The sequence below is a fragment of the Cottoperca gobio genome, chromosome 8 (assembly GCF_900634415.1).
Source record: "Cottoperca gobio chromosome 8, fCotGob3.1, whole genome shotgun sequence".
Lineage (NCBI taxonomy): Eukaryota > Metazoa > Chordata > Actinopteri > Perciformes > Bovichtidae > Cottoperca > Cottoperca gobio.
Genome location: NC_041362.1, coordinates 6,029,334 through 6,039,842, shown reverse-complemented (window position 1 = coordinate 6,039,842; position 10,509 = coordinate 6,029,334).

Sequence of the window (10,509 nt, the reverse complement as noted above, 5' to 3'; positions counted from 1 at the left end):
ATGTGTTAGAAACCTGAGAGGATTCAGGATTCTGCAGGGTTGCGCAACAAGACATTGCATGTTGATTGCCTGTCTGCTGGATGGTAATGCATTCATAATCGCATCGTGTTTGTTTGTACAGATTGTTTCCCGGTTGTTCTGCTCTAGTCTGGAATGTTGAATATCAGAGATAATTATCTCAGATAGCAGGCTTCAATCCGGCAGGCTGAAGCGCTCTCATCTCCTTTTTAGAGTCCTGTCGGATGTCAGGATTTGAGGAGCTCTATGGAAATGGATGCATGGACGTGAGCCCATCGCTAGGTCCAGACTGGAGCCTGTGATAGCGTCATATCACAAGTCAACACACCGCACACACTGTGCAGCACAGAGAATGCTCTGGCACCTCCTTAAAGAGCCGTTTTTACTGCACAAACACTCACACACATTGGCTCGTGGGCTAGTGTTACGTTGATGCCTCCACCGGTGTCTGACAGAACAATATGCTTGCTCTCAGGGAAAAAAAAGACATCTCTTCATGGATAGCTGTGCATGAAATAGTGTCCCTCGGTAAATCCTTGTTATAAATTACATCTTGCGTTGTTTGCTGGGGTTTTTTGACCTTCTCCTGGGATGACATATTCTCTGCTCTGTCTAACTGCAAAACTGCTGGAGTCATACCTGCCCATGTATGTGAGCCACACGCGGCCCAAAGTGTTTAGATTTTTCATTATGTTACAGAATGGTGCATTTAACAGTGCTGTAAAATGTGTCACAGTCAGGTGGAAAAGCATATCCCCTCTGTGTTGCCCACCAGGAATTGAAATAAACTGCCTTGTTTTGAGCTTGATCAACACGCATTGCCTTGCAAAGCTGACCTGAATCTTGTGATCTCAGTTTTGTCTTGTGAACATTATAGTCCAGAGAATATCCACTAAGAATTAATTATGGCAGCTAAGAGTCTGACAAATCAGCAACCAGTAGCCCTGGATTCTGAGTTTGAACTGAGAAACCAAATAACCTCATCTGAACTCCTGAGAACATGAACACTCTTCTTAAAATAAAGTAGGATTTTACCAACTGTGCATCCTGTGTGTCAACTCAAAGAAAATGATTGAAGGGAATAGTTAAGGTGAAAGTCGCCAACATTTCCTCAATAGCCGTCATGATTTCCACTTTGCAGAATCTATAAAAAAACAAACTTAAGGTTGTTCATGTACTAAAAATGGTTAGTTTTGAGATCTCAATGAATGTCAATCATCTGTTGGTTTGATGAAAGGGTGATCGAATCACCTGCAAAGTCATTTTGATCTTCTCTCACTGATGACAGCCCGTAAACAAGCTAATCGAAATGAAGGATTCGTGATCATTTTAAGTGAAACAAAATCAGTTTTTTTAAGAGCCTAATGGGATGTTGATTCCCCCCCCCCCCTCCCATACACCATGTATCCCTTAATCAGTTAAACATTAATGAAGATTTGCACACAACAGTGACAATTTGTGTCACCTTTCCTCATGCGTGCATGTAACAGCGTGTACACACCACATTGCACATATGTTACATCGTCATGCGTGGGTATGCTGCCTTGATACAGTATGCAGGATGTGTCATAGGTTGTACGTGGCTTCCTGTCTCCTCTCTCTCTGAGTCGCATTACCTCTTCCCTGCAACCTGCTTTCTAATCAATAACTCATCTCTCGATGTCGATTCCCCTCTACCCCCACAGGAAAACAAACGTCCTTCCACAGGACAAACAAAGAGAGGGGAGGATGAGGGGGGCGAAGGAGGGAGGAGAGGTAAAGAGGTAGGCAGATAATTGAGAAAATACAGTAAACCCAATGAAATACCTAAATAGCCTGTTGCGGTGAAGAGGAGGGGAAAGGTGGAGAGGAGGTGGGAGGCGAAAACGAGGAGGAGAGGTGTAAAGAGACAGCGAGGTGGAGGGAGAAGGATTGAAAGGGTAGCTATGGGATGGATGATTAGCCCCTGTCTCCAAGGTTACACTTTACAACTGTATCACTGCAGAACGGGAGAGTGGTGAGAGGGTGGGGGCTGTTGAAGGGTGACATGGACCGTTCATCACACAAGACTGAATTAAAGAAGACAGAGGCACCTTTTTTTCTGGCTCTGACCTTCACATCCAGGACTAATGCCAGCCTTGACCTCCAGACGAAGCACACCTACCAGAGTAACCACGACGCCAACGCAGCATTGAGCGCCAGAGCAGAAAACCAGAGACAAATGGACAGCGAGGAAGAGAGTGACATGCGACAGGCCCCAGAAGGGGAGAAGCAGGGGGAGAAATCACTTAGATTTCAGCCAACTGTAAGAATTGGCCTTTTCATGAGAAGGGGAGGCAGAAAACAGGAAAGTTGTTTGCCGCTCATTAGTAAGCCTCCCCTCCCCCTCATCCTCCTCTTTCTCCTCCTCAAATCCCCATCCCTGTCCTTCTACCAGCTAATTTCCCCCTGACAGTTTCCCCCTGCCTGCCCTCCACCTTCAATCACTATTTTAACCTAACTAGAGCTGAGAGAGAAATAGAGTTGTGATTGAGTTGCATGCTTCAGCCTCACTGTTTTGTCACATATAAATTGCATTGGATTTCATGCAGTCTGTTCCAATCTTAAGTACGTACTTGCTGCTCTACCCTTGAGTCATGTAGATACTAGTGTTGGTGAGGTGAAAATTAGAATTGTTAGGTGGTTTTACATAATCTATTCAGCGCAACCATAAACTGCACCCTGGATAGCATGTATAGGAACGGAGGTGGTGTCTCATCAGCATTTTGAAGTTCCAACACACGACTCCTGTAGAAAGAGCACTTGTATTTTCCACTCACCGATAACCTTCCAGCATGCACTGAAGCTCATGCAGCCATGCAAAGAACATGTCACACTTTTTAAAATATAAGGTAATGCAAATGACATGATGCTCATGCAATTCAAACCTGTACGCTCTAACATGGACTTTGCGCAGAAATCATGCAAAACAGGACGGTGCTTGTTTGCACACCCACACAAAGGCTGGAGGAGTAATACATAATGTGTAACTGGATTACAATAATCTGATTACAGAATTTACTGAATTTTTGGAGAGGAAAAAAAGAAAAGCTACATTTCTAGATTACCAGCTTTAGAAAAAAAAGAATAAATGCTTCCTGGTTTACATGTAAAAGCTGTGGGAAAAGAAGGACAACAGAAGCATGTATGCAGTAGACTCAAACAGTTGTATGCATGGTTTCAAATAGTTGCAGGTAATACATATATATAGACTTGTGTAAGGATAACACATCATGCCTCTTGGATCTGTTTTTGTGTTTTGACTTGATTTTCCATACAGGCAAAGTAACACAAATGACATTTTTAGACCAGAGCAGTTGTTTTAAGTCATTTGTGGCAAACATAAGACACATTTGGGTTTGGATCCTTTGAATCTTAGTTTTCCACACATGAGACCTCTTCCTTTCACTGTGTAAGCCTCACAGTTTAATATTCCAAACATGATTAATTAATTCAAGACTTGAATGTTTTTCAATTCCAGTCAGTCAACTCTTAAGTAAGTCAACTCTCACAGCATTCAAGGCCAAATCAAATCTTATGTGTGCAGCTCTTGCCGAGAGTCATTGATTATGTTTCATTCCAGATTACATTATTGAACAGTTTAAACCTGGGCATTTTTAATATTGTACATTGTCCCAATAAGGACACTGAGCGCGCGCACGCACACACACACACACACACACACACACACACACACACACACACACACACACACACACACACACACACGCACACACACACAGTATATCTTTCTATCATTAGTTGTACTCAGCTGTCAGCAGGTTTGCAGAAAGTTCAGTGATAGGTTTGGAAAGGCACTTCACTAAAATAACATCTAACATCTTCAGAACTCAATGTCTTTGTTGCCGATCGACAGACAACCGCCGGAGCTGTGATGTTAAAATAGTTGAATAATACAATTTATTGCTCAAACGTTACAGGAGAATCACTGTTAAGACAAAGTGAATCCATGTTAACCTACCCCAACAACCCCTATCCCTGCACCCACACACACATATACAGTACACACACACACACACACACACACACACACACACACACACACACACACACACACACACACACACACACACACACACACACACACACACACACACACACACACACACACAGTAAACCAATAATTGTAACCCTGAGTCAGTAGCATTCAGAAGCTGACCTCTTGGCAAACCCTCAGCCAGCACGAGCTAAGTGTTCACCGCAGGCTAAACAACATCCCACAAACAACACAAACACACAAACACACACAAAAACACACTCAGACATGCACCCACATGAACACAAAGACACATGCATACGGGCAGACGTGGGGCGCAGGCGTAGGTCAGCCGCTTGGGTCACGATACACACCCTGCAGCCAGCCGGTCCACAGCCTCAGTGTCAAATCAACTTTAACACACTGACACAATGCCTTCGAAACACTCACACACACTCTGCAACACGGCTGTGGCACACTGAGAAACAACTGATGCTGACTGAAGGAAGAGGAGGCTCTCTGGGAAAACAACAGCAACGACGTGGAAGACAACACACATTAAGAATTCACATAAATTAATTCACACACATACATGTAAGCGAAATGACCTGCAGCTTTTCTGCTGTTGTGCGCCAGTGATTTGGCATACGTGGTTTTAAGTTAATAGATCTACAGTCAAAAATAAGCACCCCAACCTCACTTTGATTTTTGTGAAAAAACGTTATTTTTATTTCATAAATTTCTCAGTATGGCACATGAACAGAGATTGAATGTTCTGAAAAAGATTTGGCACAGAACCTTGTAGCAGAACAAATCCATCCTCCTCCACGCAAACACACACACTCTCTCTCACATACACACACACACACACACACACACACACACACACACACACACACACACACACACACACACACACACACACCCGTGACATGTCTCTCCAGTGTTAATACGTACATTTGTGGTTATAACAGGTTAAAACACAGTCTTAAGAAACAATCACAAGAACAACCATAGTCAATATTGCAGAAGAAAAGCGAAGTGAAACAAAGAAGCAGATGGAGGCCATGTTTAATTGAACAGAGGGAAGGAAATATCAGAAGCCTTGGTTTGTTGTTGGGTTTGTTTTCCATGTTTCCTGAGAGGGGATTGGAGTGGTGAGGGCCCTAACGAGAGCGTGGGAGAGTGTGTACGTGTGTGTGTGTGTGTGTTTGTGTGGATCAAGGGGTTAATACAGAATCACAAGTTGACAACTAGCTGCAGGGGGTGAAAAATTGCAGAAGAAAAATGTGGGATGGGTGAAACAGGAAGCATGAGGTAGAAAGAGAAGAGCGGAGGAGGGGAACAGGAGGGTTAAGGGGATGAGAAGCACAAGAGGAGGAAAGGGGGATAATGTGGGAGACATACTCCCGTGAGCGAGCGAGCATACAAGTGTGTGTGTGTGAGAGTCAGAGAGGGAGGGAGAGGCCGTGACTGAGGCTTTCGCTACATTTCTGAAGGAGAGAGTGAGAAAAAGGCAAAGAAGCAGGAGAAGTCAGCTGTGCTCCTTCTCTGCCTCCCCTGGGTCGAGGACAGAGAGGAGTCATTTCCCCTCCAGCGCTGGCTGACATATAAGCACCACGGCGGCCCTTCCTCCTTCATGTCTTTATCTCTGCCGCACACAGATACACAAACACGGATACCATGCGCACTCGAGTGCACACAAGTACGCATGCAACCCACTCGGACGTATGCATAAATATGCATACTTATACCACTCATGCAACTATTACACACACAGCGTGTAGACCTAGGGCCTCTGTGTGCATGTGACATATTCCATTCATGCACACACATGCAAACACACTCACACATGTAGACTTAAACCTACATAGATATGGAGTGACAGGATTTGTCATCTTTCATTCCTCCTGTCATCCTCGTCTCTTTTCAGTCTATCTCTCCTTTCTCTTTCTCTATTTCTGTCTTGCTTGTCCTCCCTTGTCACTGTATTTTCCCTTGGACTCAGAGGGTGGGGAGGCCTGAGGCGACTGAAGCTGTTGCGTGGTAAGCGGGCTCTACTGCTGGCAGAGCCTGGTAAAGGTGGCACAGCCATGATGGGACACACAGAAAGACTGCAGCTTGAGCACAAGCAAGGCCGCTGCCATGCCTGCTGAATATCGCTCGTAGCCGTTCATCAGGGGTAAAAATATAACTTGTAAGGTTGGTGTCACATAGATTGGGAGCAGAAATGAGAGCAGACATAGATGAGGGTACTAAGGGCCAGATCAGATAAATAAATCAGCACCAATGAGAAAAGCAGCGTGCCTCACTGGCTGACTTGTGGGGGTGGAGACAAAAAAAGGGTAAAGAAAAATCAATATCTCCAGTAAAAGTTTATTTCATATTGATGACTGTTTACAACTGCTTCCTGCTTTTTAAAAACTTCTTTTATCGGGGAGGATGTTGCAGGTCTGATTCAAAACTCAGCTGGGAAGGCTTATCTAGGTCAGGGCTGGTTTCACCTCTCTGAGCCCAGACAACTTCTGACCCTCGCTGTTGATGTCTGGTCTGGGATTGACCTCACGTCCTCCTGGGCCTCTGCCACCTCAGCAGACAGATAAGGGTTAGACTGCTCTATTATCAAGCCACTAGCTTATATCCATATGGCTTTCTCTATCTCCTTGATGCCCTCTATACGGTGCTCCAACCAGACCTGAATTTACACTTCAAAGAGCTGAAATGTACTCTATGGCCCACGCCCAGCTTCAAACAAACATCAGACACAGCAGAGTGTGATTATGATGCTGAGCCAAGGTGCCCATAAACAGTAAATCTGGGAGCCGGGCTTCTGTGGATATGTTCGTGGAAATTTAACTGTGAGCCCGTCCTCTGAGAGGAGCACAGCTGCTGGGTCAGCATATCCTTTAATAGTTACAGATGGTTCAGGACATTTCTATACAAGTCCCAGAGTCTGTGCACATCACAGAACTGAAGGGGAGTTTTCCACAGCGCTTCAGGGCATGAAGTTGCTCCAGAAGAACTTTTCCAAATCTCAACATGAGCCGCAACAACCCAGATTGTTCTCAAAACACAGTTTACCCCACAGAGTTCTGAAAGGGTTTACAGCATAAAGGGCAGTAGAGTTTTCTGGTAAACAAATGTAAAAATGTAATCACTCTGACGACACTGATATCTTCATTTATAAAGCATTCATGGGAAGCTCTGTGTTAAGCAGCGCTCAGGCTTTACTATTCCCATTAATCGGTACTTCACAATTACATGGGCTGTGAGCGTGACCCATTCTACTATTTCAATGACTGTGTGGATTTTTCTCAGTTTTCGTCTGAGCAGCTCACAGGCCCGCTGACCCACAGCTGAGTGACACAGAGGAGATAGTCATCTGGGATGAGACACCACTCATCACTCTCACGTCACAGCCTACACACTGACAAGCCCCCCTCAGACTCCACATAGCTCAAAGCTCGCAAGACGACCAAAACGGACATCTTGTGACCAACGACACAGTTACCAAGGCAACAAGGAAAGAAGCCATGTGCTAATGGCTCGGCCATTCTCAAATTAAGGACACCTTCACAGGATATAAAGCACACACGCGTGAACTGAAGCACAATGGCAACGGTTGAGAGGTTTGTGTTAACCTCCACTGCACTCAGCTGTAAATTGTTTAAGAAAGCCCCACCTCAATCAATTGTTAGTGTTAGTGTGTGTGTGTGTGTGTGTGTGTGTGTGTGTGTGTGTGTGTGTGTGTGTGTGTGTGTGTGTGTGTGTGTGTGTGTGTGTGCATGGTTCTTACATCTGCACATGCTTGTGTGTGTGGTAATGTTTGATAAGTGTCTTCAGGGCAGGGTTTTTACAGTGATGACACAGAGAAATGTCTGTGCACATTTCATCTCAAGCCCCAGTGGAAGCAACATTGCATTGAGGAAAAAAAAAAAATATCATAACAGAATGACCCGGGTATCTAAAAAATGGTGCCATCAAATCGGCCTTAGACCAGCATGATGGGGATGACACCAGCCCCTGAATGCCAAACATCCCACAGCAGAGGCACAGTGAATAGTGAGACAGCACTGCTGCTGGGTGGATGAGGGTGGGGGGGGGGGGGGGGGGTGACACAGTGGCACACAAAACCCTGTTGCACTTAACAGAATCACAGCAGCCATCATGTGAGGAGACAAGCTACAACGTTTGGCTCGGGTCTCACGCTCTTGATGGCTGTGTGAAAAATAGTAGCAATAAGGATGCATATAAATTATAGCGGTTTGGTGCTCTTCGACGGGAGCCTATGCACATGCATCATTGACACCATGTGTATCAATAATGCATTGAGCTCTGCTGTTGCTTCACTGCTATTTTTTAAAGGGGGGTGACAGAAAAGAAATTAAGCAATGTGGAGCTCACACAGAGCTTGCAGCGCTGAGGTTAACATGTGTGCGACATTGCCCTCAGGCACTGGAGCACGTGTGGCCACAATGAGCAGCACACCGAACCTGGATCACACTCATATCCATGCTACCAAAAACCTCACGCACCATAAGAGAACAGCAGCATATCCTTTCATGTGCATCGTTACGATTATGACTAAAAGTCACATAACTGTCAAGACGATTAAGCATAATACAGCTACTGAAAATGCACATTAAAAATCACTTAAGCTTGACCAACAGGTGTTACTCGCGTACATAGCCAGGGCAAAACAATAAAAAACAAATGGCACAATTCAAAATTGCTCACCTTTATTAGCTAGCTTAGGATGTGTGGTAAACAGAAGCTGCCACTAGCCTTGACCCTTGAACCACAATTTGTTGTGGAAGATTGACAAAGAGCTAAAAGAGGCTGGGGATGTTGAAATGAGAGGTTGGCCTGATTGAAAAGACCTTTTATCAGTTATCCCAATATGCAGAGAGAGAGAAAGAGAGAGAAAGAGAGAGAGAGAGAGAGAGAAAATGGGGAAGCTGCTTAAGCAAAGAAAAGAAAATCCTGTTTTTACTTTAAGTGTCAGTGAGAGGATCATAAAAGTAGCCTGAAGCAGAGGGAGACAGACAGAGCTGGTTTGAACTGGGGATTTAAAATGGAGGTCTGACCGCCCCTCCTCCCTCTTCCCCTCCTTACACAACCTAGCTAGCGTAAGTGCACCTGAACACGCACACACACGTGCACACACACACACACACACACACACACACACTGAGCAATATTGCATCAACAATGGTGTAACACCTTTTGCCATAAACAATGTACTGCTTCAAATGTCCTGATTTCTTTGCCTTATACAACAAGCATTTTATAATCTACACACGCGAAAAACACACAAGCATACACATGCACAAGCATACACACAGACACCCACACCCACACACACACGCACACACACAAACACACCCATATTCTGGTGTTTTTCACCTATTCCCTGAATGGGTGAACGAGCGGGTCCCTTCCTGCACAGTAAACACAGCATTGCCATTAGAGTGTTGGGAGTGTGTTCAGTGCTCTGTGACTCAGACACTGCAGCACTGTGACTGTGTGTCTCAGGCTCAACCGTTGCTCTCTCTACCACCGAGCCTCAATAACATGGCCTCTGGTTTGTGCCACTTCATAGGAGCTATAGGGGCTACACAATGCTTTCCAAAGTGATGGGCTACTACGGGCGATAGGCAGGGCACACAGTATCTGAGGAATTAGGGGTAAATAGCTTTTGTAACAGTCCTTGCTTTCAGCCACTGATATACACAAAACTGACACACACATCAGAATGCCCACATGATCATTTCTCTGTTATTTGCACACACAGAGGCAGATGAATATGTATATAACTTGTGAGGGGAATATGAACCCCTTGTGCTGGGAAAGGAATATGTTAATGACTGATGCAGGGTATGAGTGTTAATCACAAGTGTAGGGTGCATAAATGCGTTTAGCAATGGTGTGGGGCCTATGCAAATTAAATGCATAGGGGATAGTGGCATGTAAATTGCATGATTCACTGACAGAAAGTCAGTGAAGTAAGAAATATAGTTGCTGGTGTGAACAAATCAAATACATTATTGAGAAAACAAGGGAAAGATCTTTGAGATGGATGTATACGCACACATGGATAGAATTCTATACTGTCTGCTCCTGTCTGTTTAGCATTCGAAACCAAAATCAAGACGCTGTGATAAGGGCTGTCGCAGCAGCAACAGTTGCCAGGGAAACCTGATGGCAGGATGCTGAGGGTTGGGGGGTTGGGGGGGAGGTGGAAGGGGTGTGTTATGCGAGGACATGGGGTACAATGCTCAGGTTGATTTGCTACCATTGAAGGAACACTGGCCGGCTCGTCGAGATATGGCACCTAAAAGGAACGCGACTGACAAGGGGCGATGGGGTGCCTTACGAGGCGCCGATGTTAACGGGGTTTGGCGCATTTCTCTGAGTGTGTAGTCATGGCAACGAGGTGTTGACATAGCGCAATCGCACTCTGAACACTGTGATGG